Consider the following 19207-nt stretch of genomic DNA (forward strand, 5'->3'; position numbering starts at 1 on the left):
GTTCTGTGTATGCCCCCAAGATGCCTGTACCTGCTCAACATCCCTTGTAGTTAACCCTGTTCTTGGGTTGACGGTTCAGCCATCAAATCTAGCCCACACACTGACCACCTCCCCTCTCCCCAACTACCCACAGATGGCCCAGTAGGGCCATAGGGTACCTTCTGAACCCTCCAGGCTGATCAGCTTCTGATCTCAAACTCAGCAAAAGCTTCCAAAAGGGCTTCAGCTCCAGGTGACATTTGGCCTTCACCAAGCCAGCCACATGCTGAAACGTGGGGTAGCCAGCAAGCAAGGCTGCGTAGTGGCTCAGAATTGAGAGTTTCAACCTAGGAAACAAGGCCTCTCCATTCCCCTTCTACTTGCTTGGCTTAGTTGTGGAATGAGCAAGGTTTTAGACTCGGGGGTTTGCTCAGTGGGGCACCAAAACGGTCTCCAGCTAATTCATTTCCAGGAAAGGCTCAAAGTGGACATCCCCAGGCACCAAGGAACTTGAGGCCACTGTCCTTCTGCAGGGTCCTTAGGGGTGTCAGGGTCCTGCCATCCCTGGAGGCCGTAAAGGGGAAGGAAAAGCTGGGCCTCTGGGAATAGGCACTGAACAACAGCAGGTCAGGGCTCTGGGCACTGCTTTGCCCAGTTGTTCCTCCAGTCCAACGCTGCCCAGACCTGGACACATGGTCGTGGGCCTGGCTCCGCTGCCTTGGGAGGAGCAGCAACCAGCAGGACTGAGCCCCAGTGGCCTTTGGAGGGAGATTTCTTGCTTCCTAGTCAGTCACTCCATAAGGATTTAGGGAGCATATTTTTACTATGCCTGTGACATCGTCTTAAGAGTTAAATCATAGAAAGCCCTGTCATTGAGAGATTTGCATTCTATGGGGCATCAGCACCACCAGTAGGTAGACCAGAGGGCACAGGGATTTGGAGCACAGACCCACCATGGGACCTGCCACTGACAGACCAGAAGGCATGGAGACTCGGCCCACAGACTTACCTGGGGACTTGATCAATTGCAGATTCTGATTCAGTAGGCCTGGGGCAGGCAAAGATGCCAGGTGAGGGTGCTAGTCCAGGGACAACACTTTGAAGAGCCAGGCCTGAGAGAACCTAAGCCAGAATGTCAGGCCAAGGCATTAGAAATGTCTTTAGTCAAGCCAGGACCTGCATTCCCATGGCTGTCCCCTTCAGCCCGCAATTCGCATTTCAAAGGTACAGGTGTTTTGATAATAATCACATTCACCTTGCCCTTGAGGGTTCCTCAGCATCCCTGGAAACTTGTTAGAAATGCAGGTTCTTGGATCCTGCCCCAGGCCTATTGAATCAGAAACTCTGGGGGTGGGTCCCAGGAACCTGTTCAGGGCCCTCCAGGTGATTTGGATGCATACTCAAGTTTGAGGACTCCTGGTTTGCAAAGTGTTAGAACCTTGCAACAACCCTCAGGGCAAAGCAACAGCTGTCTCAGTTTTCAGTTTTTCAAGCTGAGACTACAGTGGGTCAAACAGGATGAGGCTCTTACCTGGAAAGAGAAAAAGCTGTGTATAATTGGCTACCATTTTCCTTAAAAAATGGGAGAGAGGCTACAACATAAAATTATATCGCAATTTATTTATTTATTTTTAAATGAAAGGATAAACCAGAAACTAAAAAATAAAGTTAACTAGAGGAAGGGGGAGCATTCAGAGCAAGGGGAATAGGGCAGAAGCCAGACTTCTCTAAACATACCTTGTTTTGTGGATTTGACTTTGGAACCATGTAAACATTTCACACAATTATAAAACAAAACTAAAGTTAAAAAAAAGCCACACCTAAAAAATTAAAAAAAAAAAAAATGGAGCAAACAAATCTACCTGTATATGTAGATGGCAGCATAACCACACAAAGAAAAACATTCCCAAGTGACTTTAAGCATGGAAATGTGGCTTTCCATTCCTATAGTGGGACACGCTCTAAGGATAAAAAGCACTGCCCCCCACCCAAATCTTGAACTGTTTTCACTCATAATCCTGTTAATAATAACATGGGCTTTATTATTCTGCAACTATTATATACTATAGGGTAAAACAAGGAGTTCTGTCAGTATCATTAAGAACAAAGATGTTCAGTGTAAGGAAAAAGAAAAATATAAAATCAAGGAAGTAAAATTCCTTTAATGTAACAGAAAATTAATTAATGTATCCAGTAGAATTAATGATCAATCTGGTGGCAGAGAACACCATGGGCCCAGACTATGGCCTCTAAACGACCTTTTCCAGTAAAAGGAACCAGGTCTTCTTGAGGAAATGGATGGTTTCAAGTCTAGGGGATGAAATGTCCAAGGAGAGCTGGAACCTTTTGCCATTCCAGCAAACAAGGAGTCTGTCAAAGACTTCTAGGGTTGTGGTAAACGTGCTCAGGAGCTACCGGTGGAAAAAAAGAGACAATTTGAACCTTAATAAGGATAAGAAAAGATTAAAACACATCAAATATGTTAAACTCCATGAGTTCATAATAATATTAAAAATAATAATATTAAAAATGAAAGGAAGAAAAGAAAAACCTCATCAGTCCCCTTGGGAGGATTCTAGAGAACTAACACATTAGTCTGAAAACTAGTCAATAATGGGAAAGAATCAAGTCCCATCCATCATCCAATTAGTTGATGGAGTTTATCTCGGGAATGCAAGGTTAGTTTAAAATTCAGAATCGATCAATGTAATTCACCACATTTACAGGAGAAAAGAGAAAGATCGTATGATGTCATTAGTTGCAGAAAAAGCATTTGAAAAAAACCCAACACCCATTTTTTATTAAAACTCAAAAAATTAAGAATAGAACAGAATGTCCTCAATCTGATAGCAGCATCTACGAAAAAAAAAGCCTACTTCTAAAAAAAAAAAAAATCAGCCTTCAAAAACCCCATGGAGCACAGTTCCGCTCTGACACACAAGAGGTCACATCATGAGTCAGAGTCAACTGACAGCAACTGGTAACGCCATACTTAGTATAGAAATTCTGAACACGTTTCCCCTACCAACAGGAAAAAGGTAAAGATATTCACTCTCACCACTTCTGGTCAACGTCAACAGGTGGTTCTAGCATGTAATAAAGTAAGAAAAATAAATAAAATGCATAAAGGTTGGGAGGGAAGATGCAAAGCGGCATATTTGGAAATGACACAACTGTGTGCAAAGGAAACCCAAATGAATCTATACACAAACATTCACACACGCACACAGCCACTAAATCTGATACATGAATTCAGCAAGGTCTTGGGATACAAAGTCAACATGTAAAAATCAATTGCATACCTATATACTAGCAACAAAGAGTTGGAAAACAAAATTTAAAAATCAATGCCATTTTCAACAGCACCAAAAAACAAAATACCTAGGGGATAAATTTAAAAAAAGATAGACATAGCTGCACTACAAGTCAAAATTCATTGCTGAGAGAAATTAAAGAAGACTTAAATAAGTGGAGAGATATGCCAGGCTCATGGGTTGGGAGACTCACTATTGTAAACATGCCAATTTCCCAGAAACTTAACTATGCATTCAATGGAATTCTAATCAAGACCCCAGCAGACTTTTCGTAAAGGTTGATAATCTGATACTAAAATCTATATGGAAGTGTAACAGACCTAAAAGAGCCAAGATAATCTTGAAAAAAAAAAGTAAATTTGGAGGATTATACTACAGATTTTAAGACTTCTATAAAATGACAGTAACGAAGACAGTGTGTTCTGGCATTAGATAGACAAATAGATCAATGGAGCAGAATAGAGAATCCAGAAATAGACTCACAATTATATGATCCATTGTTTTTTGACAAAGGAAAATTTTGGCAACAAATGATGCTGAATCAGCTGAATATCTCTGGGTGTGTGTGTGTATATACATATTTTTTTAATTGATACTTTCCCATACTTCACACCATTCACAAAATAGATTTCAGACATAAATGTAAAAGTTAAAGCTATAAAGCTCCTAGAAGAAAACACAGGAGTCTAACTTACAAACTGGTGGTAGGCCAACAGTTCTTAACCTCCCCTTCCCCCCACCCCCACCCCACACGACTATCTGGAGCTCCCAGAAGAAATACAGCCCTGTCTACCCATCTTAGACTTCTGACCTCCAGAACTATAAGAGAATACATTTGTGTTGTTTTAAGCCACTGTATTTGTAGTAATCTGTTGCAACAGGAAACAAATACAGTAATCGATACTAGTGCATTCCGTATCTCAATAGTGCTTTACTATTACGATGTAATTGAGTGCTTCACTGCTCACCAAGCGTTTTCCATCCTCGTCTCCCTAACTGGGTTATAAGCAATTTAAGGGCATCAACAGCCTTTAGATGTCTCTTGAACTCAGTGATGTCCAACACAGCTCTAGGAACTTGGGAGGGGAGGAAGGAAGGAAAAGGCTAATATTTATTCACTACACACTGTCTCACAGGCGCTCTCCTCAAAGTTTTATATGCTTTATCTCCTTAAATCTTTACACCCCTAAAAAAAAGGAAGAAAAAAGAATCTCTCTATTTTATAAGCTCAATGACATTTTATAAGTCCTCATGTTTCTATTGCTTATTTCCCTTTGGGCTTTGTGGGTTGTCAGTAAAGTTCCATTTGAAAACTCCTGCCAGTGTCCTTTAAGCCAAGAGAAATGAAAAGACAGAATCCACTTTGCCCACACTTGGCCAGAGAGCAGAGCCAGGCCCAGTGTGGGGCTAAGGGGGACCCTGGGCCAGGAGAGCGGGTTTTAGTCGGCTCTGTAGTCACTGGCTCCCTGACCTCGGGCAAGTTACTTATATCCCTAAACCTAAATCTCTGTAAAATACATTCAACATCCATTCTACAGACATTTATTGAGGTCTCACCCTGTAACAGGCACTGTTCTTGGCCCTAGAAAAACAGAAATAAACAAAAGAAGGGGAAGTCCCTGCTCCCACTGGGCTTACGTTGTAAGGGATGGGAGGGGGAAGTAAATTAATGCCAAGAAGAAAGCAATAAAGCAGCTGGAAGCAACCAAAATGTCCTTCAGCAGGTGACCGGCTAAACACACTGGTACGTAGAATACTATTACAGAATACTATCAGCAACGAATAAACTATTCATACACACAACTTGGATGGATCTCTGGGGAATTACAGCAATTTCAAAAAGGTCACATGCTGTATGATTCCATTTATATGTCATTCTCAAAAATATCAAAATTATAAAGACAGAGAACAAATTAGTGGTTGCCGGGGGTTAGGGATGATGGGGTGGAGGAGGGGGGTGGGTGTGATTATAAAGGGTAGCATGAAAGAAAGGAGTCCTGGTGGTACGGTGGTTATGTGCGCGGCTGCTAACCGCAAGGTTAGCTCTTTGAACCCACCGGCCACTCCATTGGAGAAAGATGTGGCAGCCTGCTTCCGTAAAGATGAAAGCCTTGGAAACCCTATGGGGCGGTTCTACTCTGTCCTATAGGGTCACTATGATCAGAATCGACCCAGGAGCGGTGGGTTTAGCTTGGTTTTTAGCACAAGAGACATCTTTGTGGTGGTGGAAGAGTTCTCTTGATTGTGGTGGTGGTTACATCAACCTAAATGTGACGAAATGGCATAGAACCACACACACACACACACACACACACACACGGTGCCAGTGTGCGCTTCCTGGTGTGCTGTGCAGCTGGGTTTCCTCCTGTGTCTTCCACAATGCCCTGAGGAAAGTTGGACTGGTGGTCCTGTCTCCTCCAGTCCTAAACACAGGAGCCCCATCCCACTTATAGGTGGAACACCAGTGTGTGTTCAAGGTAATCAGAGCCAGACAACCCAGAACTGGAGAGAATCATCAAGTTCAAGCCTTTGGTCTGCCTGCCAGGGGCCCTGGGGGTGTTCATAGCACCCCATTTTCTTGGAATGAAGGGAATTTGTCACTGTCTTCAGGTCTCTAAGGAACAGTGGCCTATGCAAAACATCTTCATTAATGAAGATAATAACAATTAACAATATATCAGCTCATGTGCTTAACATGCATCCTTCATTCAGCTCTCCCAGATGGTTTGGGTATCATTATGATTGTTATCCCTATTTTACAGATGGGGACACTGAGGCTTACAGAAGTAAAACAACCCATCCAAGGTCATACAACTGGTAAGTGATAGAACTAGGAATCAAAACCCAGGTCTGTCAATTCCGAAGGCCTCACTTTTTCTTTTTGAAGGGTTGGTGAAAAGTATTACCTGCAAGATCCCCCTTATCCATGGAAGTGAGTTTTCATCTCTTCTGTTGTCCTCTGGAGATATTCCATGTACATATAGCTCTTTTTTTTCTTAGTCAAAATGGCGGCTATATACATCGCTCTCTGCTGGCTTTTTTCACTTAGCAGTAGATCTTGAAGATCGTATCAGTTCATATAGATTTGTCTCATCTCTTTTTAGCTGCTTAGTATTTCGCGTATATGGACCATATCCATTTTGTAGCCAATCCTCTGTAACTGAGCATTTAGGTGGGTTCCAGAGATTTCTTACCCCAAAAGATACTGATGATCACTGATAAACCACACTGCCTCTGGACAAGCCATGTGGTCATTTCCTTTCTCTAGGCCTAGGCACCTTCATCCTTAGAATGAGGAGGTAAACGTGAAGGTTCCTTCCTTCTTTCTACAGCCTCCGGCCTGCTGGTGGAAAAGGGCTGGACCTGTGTTCTCATCCCCTCCTGGCATGGTGCCAACGGTCTATAGGATGGGTAGAAGGGGCTGGAAGGGCCCGCTGCTCCATTTGTCTCCTCGGGGCATGGCTGTGTAAGGAACCCCCAGAGGAGCCTGCCGGACATGCCTTCTCCCCTGGGAGAAGAAACACAGCACTTGCAGATGGACATCTTGCCCGGATCACTCTGTCTCTGCCCTTTCCTGCCCTTGTCTCCCTTGGGCCTGAGCCTGTAATCCACATCTTCTTTCAATTTCCTACCCTCAGGCCAACTTCCCTTCCTTCTGCTCCCTCTGCAGAGACCTGGTGGTGCTGCAGGGTGGAGCAAATGGCGGCCCTGTTAACCAGGTCAGCAGCTGCCTGTCCTGGGAGGTGGCCCTTCAGATGGCCCCAGGATGCCACATCCAAGAGGAGACATCTGGTAGGCAGCAGGCCTGGGGCCTCCAACAAGAAGGTGCTGGAACGTGAGGGAGGGGAGGGACATGAGGCTACAGGCAGGTTGGGAAGTCACCCCAAACCCAAGTGACCCCCACCCCAACTGAACCAAATTAAGCACTAAATGAACTAAACCAAGTTTTAGTAACTTTCTACTCTGTCATGGATTGAATTCTGTCCCCCCAAAATATCTGCCAACTTTCTAGGTCATGATTCCATCGTATGATTGTCTACCATTTTATCTTCTAATATAATTTTCCTACATATTATAAATTCTATCACTATCATGTAGTAAGATGAATTAGTGGCAGTTATATTGATGAGGTCTATAAGATTAGATAGTGTCTTCAGCCAATCTCTTTTGAGATATAAAAGACAGAAGGGAGCAGAGAGACGTGGGACTTCATACCACCAAGAAAGCAGCACCAGGAGCAAAAGTGCATTCCTTGGACCTGAGGTTCCTGCTCTGAGAAACTCCCAGACCAAGGGAAGACTGATGACAAGGACCTTCCTCTAGAGCCAACAGAGAGAGAAAGCCTCCCTTTAGAGTTGGTGCCCTGAATTTGGACTTCCAGCCTACTGGACTGTGAGAGAATAAACTCTTTTTTTTAAAGCTATCCACTTGTGGTATTTCTGTTATAGCAGCACTAGATGACTAAGACATACTCCTACAAAGCTCCAAAGAGAAGCAGGAAAGAGAAGAGGAAAGAACGTAGACTTTGAAGTTCTAGTTTTGCATTTTTCTCAATGTGATACCAAAAAGCATACATGGGAGGCAGAGAGATCTGAGTTTGAATCCTAGCTGCAGAACAGGTTAGCAATGTGACCTGGGATAAGTTACCCTCGCTAGGTCTCAGTTTCACCAGCTATAAAGTGGGGAATACAAATGCCAACCTTATGAATTGCTGTGACAGGGCATATAGAACATCTGCCACAGTGCCCAGCATATAGTCACTACTCAATACACGTTCTTAATGTTGCTGTCCATCTTAGGTCCACTTCTCTAGAAACACAGCAAGCAATTCGCTGAGGGAAGCAGGAGCGGAGGAAGCTGGGCAAAGATGAGCTTTCAAGGGAGGTCCAGCCTCAACCTGGTCCCACAGAGAGCCCTGGAGCATGAACTGCACCACAGAGGTTGTCCCTGACCAGAGGCAGGTGGGCTGGTATACCACACCTCCCAGCCTCTAATTGCCCTTCACCCCCCTCCCACTTAAGCAGAGGTCCCCAGGCTGTGGAAAACTCCACTGCCTCAAGCAGTTTGCTTGGCACACCCCCATAGCTTTACCTTAGAATCCTGGTTCCCCTCTCCTCAACTGCTGCCTGAAAACTAGAGGAAATTGGCAGAAACCTGTTTAGGCACCGTGTTGTCGTTCAGGATAACCTTTTAGTCCTCATCCATAGTAACTTCCTCGACTCTGGGTGTAGTTTAACTTCCATTTTCTGAACACACAATGCACGAAACCCCATTGCACCTGCGTAGTATGTTTAAGAATGCTGCTGATGTAACTTGTATGAGCTTTCTACATGTAAACCCCTTAAAAGTAACCTTCCCCCTCACTCTTGCTGAGCGGTCTTGGTGGCAGCAGCGCCAACTGTTTCCTGTCCTTGCGCAATGAAATGAAGGCACTTTTCTGCTTTTCTCACTTCGATCTCTCGTTTATTGGCTGAAATGAGTCAGGTCAAGCAGAACCTGGGGTTTCCCCCTGTCAACACAGTGGCCCCCACGGGAGGAGCAGGAATGGGCCGGGAAGAGTCTCCTTGTTCTTCTTGACTATGGGCAGGTTTTCTCCTCAGAAACTGCCTCCAGCCCCCAGGAGATGTTCAGGGTCTGCTAATTCCAGGGACCCCACCTGCCCCCTCAGCTGTCCTGGGAGGGGCCTTGTTCAGAGGGTCTGAGAGGCGGAGCCTCCTATCTGCCTCCTTCACTGGGGCTCTTCCTCAGTCTCTCCCTGACTCTCTTTTGCTCTCCATAGCTTGGACTGCATCTCTTTGTCTGCCTGTGCCTCCATTCTCTGTCTTTCCCTCAGTTTCTGTCTCTGCTGGTTCCTCTGTCCCTGAGTCTTTCTGTGTCTCTCTTTTGTCTTGCTGTCTCTCGCCCTCGTTCATCTCTGGCTGAGTATCTATTTCTGTCTAGTTCTATCACTCTTGATCTCTCTGTATCTCTGCCTATCTCTCATATGTTCTCTCTCTCCCGTTCCACTTGCCTTTAGCACCCCCCTCACCCTCGGTTTTCTCTCTCTGAAAAGAACTCCATTCCCCAAGTGCCGAACCTCAGTTCTCCGAGGTTCCCAGGAAGGTGGTGTCTGGGGACTCGAAGGCCACCAGAGCCCTGGCAGTGAAGCAGTCGGCAGCTTCCCCAGCGGCCCGGCCCGAGGAGCTGTAGCTGTGACTGCCCCTCCATGTGGTCAATTAGCTCATTTGTCTCTAATGCATCCCACATGGAGCAACAACCAACTCCAGGTCCACTCTCATCCCAGGCCCCCTTCCTTCCAAGGACCTTTGTCATTGAGAGCTTCTGGACTCAGTGGAGAACAGGGCAGGGATGGGCAGCATGATCCCAGCCAGCAGCATCTGAGGGGCAACTAATTGGGCTTTCTGGATTTTTCCCCCAGCTTGTCCAGCCCACCTTGGTTTGGAGTTGGCAGCCCATGCTGGGCTAGAATGGTGCAATGCAAGCTGAAATACCTGGGGGCCATGAGGAGACCCTACTCCTCTCCAGAAACATGGCCAGGCTTTTGCCGGGACTAGGAGCAAAGGGTAGTCCCAGACAGGACCTCTTGCCTGGCCCTGCCCCCAGGCTCTGGCTGGGCATAATTGGCCCAGATTCAGCCAGCAGGGTGGGTCATGTTCATTCCCTCTGCCGCCCTCTGTGGGATCCACTCCACCCGGCCCAGTGGACAAGTGCCCCAGGCCTCTCTCAGCAGCTGACCAAGACCTTCCAAGTTCACCCCTGTGTCATTTCCAGCTCCGTGGCCATTCAGGCCCCATTTTAACTGGAAGTGGGTTGGCACGGAGCTAACAAAGAGCTCCCAGCCAACCTCCTCGCCCTCGAGCTTTTTATTCTAAAGCCATCTTTATGCCAGTCTCATAAAAAGGAGCCCAAACCAGCAACCAGAAAGAAAACCAACAATAAAAATGTGGAGGGCTCAGTGGATTTTTACCCTGGGTCCTTGTGGGTACAGAGAGAGGTCCCTTTGTGTGGCCCGGGCTTGGCCTGTGACAGGGACTGAGCATCTAAGTTTCCTGAGCTACTGGCCAGCTACAAAGTCAGAAAGTTTCTCTTCTGCAGTGGCCCGGGGCTCACTGGAAATTCCAAAAACAACAAGTGGGTTTGAGGTTAGAAAGCATAGTTCAGAGGTTTTGCTCATGTTTTTGTAAGAGATACACAAGTATTCACTCAAGTAATGGAAAAGCTTAGATGATTTAAACATTGCAGAGAGCAAGGGCAAGATGATGTCACAGTCGCTGGCTTACCCGCCCCCTCCCGGGCCCAGGCTGTGGGCATTGTTTTCAGAATAGCCTTTGTCCCCATTGGTGCCAAACTTGGAGGTGGGTGTTGGGGCCACTTCTAGAGGACTCGGAGAGGGGCCAGGACATGGCACCAATTCTACAACAGAATTTGTTAAACTCCTGGAGGGCTGGAGAAGGAATGGTTTTTTAAAAAATAAGCTTTTTATTCTCTTAAATAGAACTGAGTTGAACTTTATCCCTGTCCTCCGAGGTCTGCCTAACAGGTATTTCTGTTTATTCTGTTCTCCACATTCTTCACATACCCACTGCCCAGGTCTGAGCTCATGAGTAGTCCTTAGGGGCAGGGAATCTGTTTCTGTTTGCTTTGAATGGATCCCCCTGACAGACATTTATAGAGGAAATCATTAGAGAGCAGAGACCAGGAATTCAGAGCTGTCGCTCACCTGCCCAGAGGCTCCTGGTGGTCTCCAGCCACATTAGAGACCACTTGTGCACGGGCATGCTCAGTAGTATGCCGGCAAATGTAACAACAGGCTCTCAGGAGAGGGAGGTGAAAAGCCCTGATCTGTAGCGTTTGCCAATTTCCACAGTGTAAATATTTCTAAAAAATCCAGTTGACATCGAGTCGCCTCCAGCTCACAGCGACCCATGTGTGTCGGAATAGAACTCGCTCCACAGGTTTTTCAGTGGCAGATGTTTCAGAAGTAGATTGCCATAGCTTTCTACCTACGTACCTCTGGGTGTACTTGAACCTCCAACCTTTCAGTTAGCAGCCGAATCCCGTCAGCATTTGCAGTATCCTGTAAATACTCCCACCACGGCTGATTTTGCCACTGTGATGTCACTGAACGTTGGGAAGGGATGTGCATTATCAACTCTCACAGCCTGAAGGTACTGACCCAGCACAGCATCTTGGGGACGGTTGGGGGTGGAGACAAATGGCCTCTTAGCCAGGGAGACTCCTCGTTCTGTAGTCCATTACAGCCCCCGGAGGTTTGGATGCTCTTTCCTGTGGGGCACAGTCCCCTTGCCAGCTTATGCCCTTTCCCCTCAGTTCCTGTTCCAGCTTCCACCCTCCTCTCCGTCCCTGGAAATCCAGAAACTAGACGGGCAACAGTCCTCATCAACCCACTGACTGCAAAGCCAGCCAGAATAACATGCTTTTTTCCTTTTACACAGCTATAAACCAAACCAAATAAATGTATTGCTTTATTCCAGATATGTAAAAAGAAAATATATACTCGTTATTGAAAGCGGAGGGGGGAAGGGAAATGGGTGGTGGTCACCAAGGGGACAGGCCTCACTGAAGTGGCCAGGGCAGTGTCTGCTCCAGGTCATGTGGAGTCTGGGAAGGAGGAAGAGGCAACTCAGGGCTGGAATGGGTCAGCTTAGGGCCCTAGGAGCAGAGAGACACAGAGGAAAAGGGGAGGCCTTTGAGTATGTGGAGTCCCCAAGTAATGCAAACGGCTAATGTGCTCGCTGCTAACTGAAAGGTTCAAGTCCACCCAAAGGTGCCTTGGAAGAAAAGCCTGGGGATCTACTTCCAAAAAATCAGCCACTGAGAACCCCATGGAGCACAGTTCTACTCTGACACAGATAGGGTCACCATGAGTCCAAATCAACTTGATAGCAACTGGCTTTTACTGAATATGGAGTAGGGATTCAGGGAATGAGACCATACACACCATCTAAGGGTCTCCAGGACAAGTGACACTGATTGGCCACTTATGGCAGTGATCTAATTTTATTTTTTTAAGTAAATATATTTAAGTAAAGAAGTGAACGAACTTTTCAATGTTACCAGGTACTACCTGGGTACGGTAAGCATTCTGAAGGTGACGCCTGCAGGACTAAAGTTTGGGGAAATCTGATCTAGCCTAAGATGCTCACAAATGTTGATTGGATTGAGCCAATAAGCAACGGCCCAAGGGCTCCAGGCTGGCTGTGTTAGAGCAAGAACTGGAGCCCAGAGCCCTAGCTCCAAGTCCAGAGCCTTTCTAGCACACTCAGTGCTACACCAATTGATGTCTAGTGGCACACTCAGGGGCAGTGTAGTTCTGTGGTTAAGAAAGCAGCCTCGCAAGTTTTGTCCCTACCCCTTCCCCGCTGTGACACATTGGGCAAGTCTCTTACACTCTCTGTGCCTCTAGCCTTTACCTCACAGGGTCATGGTAAGGATTGTTGCTGTCGTTAGCTGCCCTGGAATTGGCCCCCAACCAGTGCACAAGACAAAACACTGCCCAGTCTTGTGCCATCCCTGTGATCTGTTATGGATTGAACTGTTGGGATCCACAGGGTTTCCACTGACTGATTTTCAGAAGTAGACCACAAGGCCTTTCCTCCTAGTCCCTCTTAGGTAGGAAACTCTGCTGAGACCTGTTCAGCATCATAGCAACACGCAAGTCTCCACTGACAGATGGAGACTCAGGTCTCCTGCCTGGAAGGGGGAGTTCTTGAACCACCACTGTGTCAGCAGCTAAGCCATGCCTTTCCTTCAGCCATTTTGGAAACATGCTTCAAGCCAAACTTGCCCTTTAACCTTGGCTTTACTACCCTAAAGGAGCCCTGGTGGCCCAGTTGTTAAAGCAATCAACTGCTAACCGAAAGGCCAGAAGTTCGAAACCACCAGTGGCAGTCTGCTTCCATAGAGATTTCCAGCCTTGGAAACCCTGTGGGGTTGCTATGAGTCACAATCGACTTGAGGGCAATGGGTTTGAATTTTACACTATACTGCCTTTTCTTTCTTTCCCACAGATTTCTGCTTTATAAATCTTTGTCACCCATTATGGTTCAAAACTGCTCCATGGAGCAAAAATAAATAGAAGCGGGGGCCACTGGAGAGTGCACAGCTCAGTGCAGGACCAACTCAGGGGCACGATACAGCCAGGGGCTGAGGGCTTTGCAGCGTGAGCCCAGGGTGCTTACTGTTTAAGGGAGATACATCAGAGACCAATAACCAAACCAAAACCAAACCCAGTGCCTTCGAGTCGATTCCGACTCATAGTGACCCTATAGGACAGAGTAGAACTGCCCCATAGAGTTTCCAAGGAGTTCCTGGTAGATTTGAAATGCTGACCCTTTGGTCAGCAGCTGTAGCACTTAACCACTATGCCACCAGGGTTTCCCAGAGACCAATAGGCCACAGCAAATCAACACTGTAAGGGAAGCCTTCATAAAATGGAAACCTACAAAGGCCCCAAGATGCGGTAGGAAGAAAGCAGGCCCCATGCTCACTGCTGCGGGACCAAGGCAAGTCCCAGGGTCCTTTGGCCTCTCACTATCTGAACTGAAGGAACAAAGGGATCTATCTTACTTAATGCAAGTTTGCAGCGTTAGTAGCGTCTTGGAACTTCTTTTTCTCAACATTAAAGAAAAGAAAAAAATCCAGTGAACTTGCTTCATCTCTTAAGAAACTAACTCTGTGGTTTCTATAACCCCAACTTGAGCAAAACTGGAACATCAGAAAATTCCTTCCTTCTGTGGCATTTCATAAAATCTTCCGATGCGATGCCTGATCCATTTCCCCCATTTCCATGATAGAGAGCTGGTGGACCAGGTGGCCTTGATTGAGTTCCTTTTGAGGCTGTCTCCAAAATATATTTATTTCCTTGCCCCCTTTTTCCGTCTCTGTGCCTTGCCCCCTCCCTCACCTCATCTGGGACCCAGAGAAGGGAGCTCTTGTTGACAGGGCTGATCCAGCAGCTTGCCCTCTTTGAGATGAGCTGCCAAGGAGTTCGTTTGCTTTTCTTTTTCATCTAAACCCCAAATACCTCAGACCCAGCACCTGTCATTTTTTTTCTAGCAAATCCTTTGAACTTGCTGCAAGTTGAACCATAACGCGGTTTTGTTTCTCGGTTGCAATTTATGTTGCCTTCCCCCCACTCCACTTGCTTCCAAGAAAATCCCTCTTCTTCCCTTCCTACCCCACCTCCCGAGAAGAAAAGAACTGGAAACAAGAGCTTCAACAATGCCTTTCCTTGGCTCTCAGTAAACACCACAGAGAGGATAAAGCCGTGGGCTCTCTTGCCCTCCTCCCATTCACGTCTGAGCGTCTGAGCTCAGAGCATTGACAGCCCCTCGCTGGGGGAGGCAGGCAGAGGGGGCAGATGGGTACATCTAGGCGGGCCATGTGCAATTAGCAGCATCGTTTCTTTGTGTGTGCAGAATAGATAGCAGAATGCCACCACCCACATGACGCTCTGGCAAATGTACTGTCACTCATACTCAAAAACAATTCAAAGGTCTTTTAAAAGTGCCTACAACAAGCAAAGAAAGGAATGGAAAAACAAAAAAACCAGAAGAACAATTCAGCCTTCAGTTCCAAAGTTACTTAGAGTTACCCTGTGGCCACCGAAGCCAAACGGACTTGGTCCACTCTTCAAGCCCAGGTTCAGAGGACTAGAGCCTGGTGGTCATGGGATTGTATTCATGCCCCGTGGGTAGAGGGCCAGAACCGAGGGCAGAAAATGTAAACCCAAATACCACCACCTCCCACAGGCAGCTGTCATGATGCCTCAGAGTCTGACTTTTCCCATCTGCTTAATGGGCATATCAACGCCAGCCTATCTCCAGACTTGCATTAGGCTCAAAGGAGACGGAGGTCCCTTAGAGGAGTGAGTGCTCTGTGATCTCCAGGGTGGGGTTAGGTGAACAGAGTGCCTTGGGAAACTGCGGCCCCAAAGGCAGCGCCATTCCTAAGGTAAATCCAGTGAGTGGCGAGCCTGTCTAAACCCACATCCTGCAACACAGAGACTGAACTGCGCAGCAGCAATCCCACCCTCTCCTCAGGAAGCCCAAGCATAATAAAGTAACCCTTACAAAACCCAGACCCTACATGGTCCAGTCTCAGAAATAAAGTCCAGTGTGTTTTTCTTTTGTTTCCCCACAACTCTGAAGAAGATCCAAATACCGAGTTCTGGGACCTTATTAAAACCCCCATTTCTCCCCCACCCAACCCCTTCTCACCCCTCCACCCCTGGCAGCCATCCTGGCACCTCCCCTGCTTTTCTCTCCCTTATCCCTGCCCCCCTTCCGGTAGTATGCAGCTTAGTGGTGGGAAGGATGCTTCCTGTTTAGTGTGTATGTGAAGGGAGGGCAGGCTGACGAGGGGGCAGTCAGTGATGGGCTTCTCCTGGGCCGCTGGGAAGCAGGCGAGGCTCCCAGGTTAATATTTATTCTCACCACAACTGTTTTGTTTGATGGTGTCCTAAAAGCTTTCCAGGACCCCAAACTAAAGTCTCGTGCAAGTGTGGAAACAAATCGTGCCTTTTGGGATATTTTTTTCTGTCCTAAATCTCCCTTTAAGTTCATTTCCTACTTTCCCTCGGGTAAAAATGAGTATTTTTGCCCCCACCCACCTCTCTTAAAAAGCATCTTCCAAAACATAAACCCACGGCCTCTCAGAGTTGGATGAAGCTTTAGAGTTCAGCTAGTCCAATCCCAGGGGGTGTTTGAATCTCTGTATGACATCCCAGCAGGTAGCTGTCCAGCCTCTGCTTGCATGCCTCTAGTGACGAGGAACTCTCCTCCTACCTCCTGAGGCTGAGCAGTGTTCAACTTCTCCCCAAACAAATCTTCCCCAAAGAGCCTGTGGCCTTCTCATGTCCTCAGAACCCTTCTCATCCCACAACCTGACGCCCAGCAGTGGTGGTGGGATGTCTAAGGGAATGACCCAAAAGTATCCACAGTGTCTGTTGCATAGTTGTTGTTGTTGTTGTTAGCTGCCATGGGGTCGACTCTGGTGGCTTTAGGAATAGTAACTACATTTCAGAACAAAAGTCATGTGAAGAGGGAAGGAGAAAGAAGCGATTTGGAGATAAGTTTTTAAGCTTCAGCCATGGGAAAGGGAGAAGATTATACCTCAGCCTTCTTCAACCTTTCAGCCTATGTACACGTGACCAGTCACTTCTTGATCTCTTTGTTCATATAACTTTAGTACCAGGCAGTTTATTATACAATGTCCTGCAGTTCTTTAAGTAATAATCGCCCATGAAAGCATTGTTTCCAAGCATTAAAAAAAAAAAAAAGATTAGCATTGCTTTTAAAAATGAATGAAATGAGCGAGAAACAGTCTCCTCCCACTGGTGGACCAAACCACAGAAGGACAGGCAGGCGAGCTGGCAGAGGAGAGGCCGAGGGGTGGGGAGAGTCAGGGGGTTAGGATCCTGTAAAGGAGGTGGCAGAAGAAAACTTCCTTGCAAGCCCAGAAAGTGCCTGGAAACCTCACCTTCCTGCCAACACAGCCATGGAACTGTGGGGCCTGGGAAAGGGGGTGGGACCAGCTACCCCACCTGCCTGCTCAGTTCCAGCCCCCATCCCACTCACACCTGGAAGCCAGGGCAGACCTGGCTCACATGGCTCAGATCTGGCAGTTCCAAGACTGTTCCTTCTGGGACCTGGGTGCTCAGGAGCAGGTGAGCACAAAGCCCCTTGACAGTTGGACCTGGGGAGGGGGCACTGCAGGGCGTCTCTTTGGGGATTCCCAGGATTGGCACCTAGGGCCTCGTCCTCCACAGACAGCCAGCTGCTCTGTCCCTCCACAACTCACCAGCTTGCCCCTGAGCTCCAGCTGGGAACTTTAGGAAGGCTGTCCTCCTCCTCTGGGTCCCCAGGGTGGAGCCTGGAGAGCCTGGGCATCCTGGACACCACCTGGATAGCCCTTCCCTGGGAAACCATTCATTGCATGCCAAGGGAAAGCCACTGAGGGTACGAGCTGCTCTTCCGAGGAACACCTACTGGATTCCCTCATCGTCTGGAGATGGAGAGGGGACAACCAGCTCACTGCCTTCCTTCTACTTTTCCCTGGAGTCACACTCCAGCCCACTCCGCTCCACGAGAACATTCTCTCACATTCACCAGGGGCCTGATCGCCACCCAGGGGCCTTCTTCCTGACTTCCTTGCCTTTGACTTGGCCACTGTTCTCAAAACTTGGCTCCAGGTTGGAAATGGAGCTGCATCTGCCACCCAGGTCTCCCACTCACCTCACTGGCTGTCCCTGGCACATCTTCCTCTGGACTTCCATGTGTAGCTGCACCTGAGGCCCTCACCCTCTCCTGCTCTGAGATCCCACCTACGTTCAAGACTCCCATCATTCCAATGACATTCAGATCCAGCTCACTGGTCCTGGGGCTCTTCCCGGGAACACTCAAACAACATAGGGGGCGTTTTAAGGGGAGGGGGCTGGGCAGTGAAAAGAGCCCAGCCCAGGAGTCAGGAATCAGACCAGACCAGAAATCTGCTACCCTTCTCTGTGAGGCCTTGGGACCATAATAATAGGGTTGCTGAGTTGGAATCGACTCGATGGCAATGGGCTTTGGGTTTATGTATGTATTTATGGAGTACCTGATGGTGCAAATGGTTAAGAGCTTGGCAGCTAACAAAAAGGCTAGACGTTCAAGTCTACCCTGGAGGTGCCTCAGAAGAAAGAAAGTCTTGGCGATTTACTTCTAAAAAATCTTCGATTGAAAACTCGACGGAGCATAGTTCTTCTCTGACACACCCGGGTTTGCCATGAGTCAGAATCAACTCCACAGCAATGGGTTGGGTTTTGATTTCATTTTTCAGAAGATTGTCAGGCCTTTCTTCCAAGGTGCCTGTGCGTGGACTCGAACTGCCATCCTTTTGGTTAGCAGCCAAGCTTAACCATTTGGGCCATCCATGGACACTGCAAATTTAGTAAAGGTGGACCCAGATTTTCGTATCTCCTGGTCATGGCAAGTGACCTCAGTGCCTAGGAAAATGCAGAGAAACCCTCCCTCGGAGAGGGTCAGGGATGGTCCTCCTGGGAGCTCAGGGCTTCACCTCTGCAATCAGCCAGAATCTGTCAATATAAATATTTACCTCACAGCCCGCAGCCCCATATTTCTTCCCTGTTCTTCCTACGAAGGGGAGAGGGGCGACATGTGGACCAAAAGCCACGTACTTGAAAGGCGTTCCTCGTCTGGAGACCAGTAAGCAGCACATTCCTTTCCTGGGAAACATCTCTATCAGGATGACATCTGTTACTCTCAGACGATGCGTATGCCATAACAGTTTTAAAAATGGGGTTTAAATGCTTAAATAAGAAGAAAACAGCTTGGCCGCACTGCAAAACAGCATGTCAACTGTGCTGGAGTTAGCACAGGGAAACATTTATCTTCCCAGGAGAGCTTGAAACTGGACTTTAAAGGAGCGTTTGGCTCAGGCCCCCTGCTCATCCTGCAGAGGAGTGAGAAGAAAGAGCATGGCTGGGTGGCAGCCTCTTCCCGAGAAAGAGAGGCAGAGTCATTTTCTAGCCGTAATGGCCCCAGCCTGCCTGGACTGAAATTTGGCCTAGCCTGGGGTCCTGAAAGATCATGATGTGGGATCAAAACAACCTGGTCTCCCATCTTAGCTCCACCAGCTGTGAGCCGTGGTGACCAGGTGGGAGTCCCTCAATACCAGTGAAATGACACTCAACACCCGCCCACATCTGAGACTTTCTGCAGTGCATCCGGCACAATGGCTGGCACGTGGGAAATGTTAACCAGCTGCCATCCAGTGGACTCCAGCTCATGGCAACCCCCATGTGTGTCGGAGTAGAACCATGTTCCACAGGGTTTCCAATGGCTGATCTTTCAGAAGTAGATTGCCAGGCCTTTCTTCCAGGGTGCCTCTGA

This window comes from Elephas maximus, chromosome 16, assembly GCF_024166365.1.
Source record: "Elephas maximus indicus isolate mEleMax1 chromosome 16, mEleMax1 primary haplotype, whole genome shotgun sequence".
NCBI lineage: Eukaryota > Metazoa > Chordata > Mammalia > Proboscidea > Elephantidae > Elephas > Elephas maximus.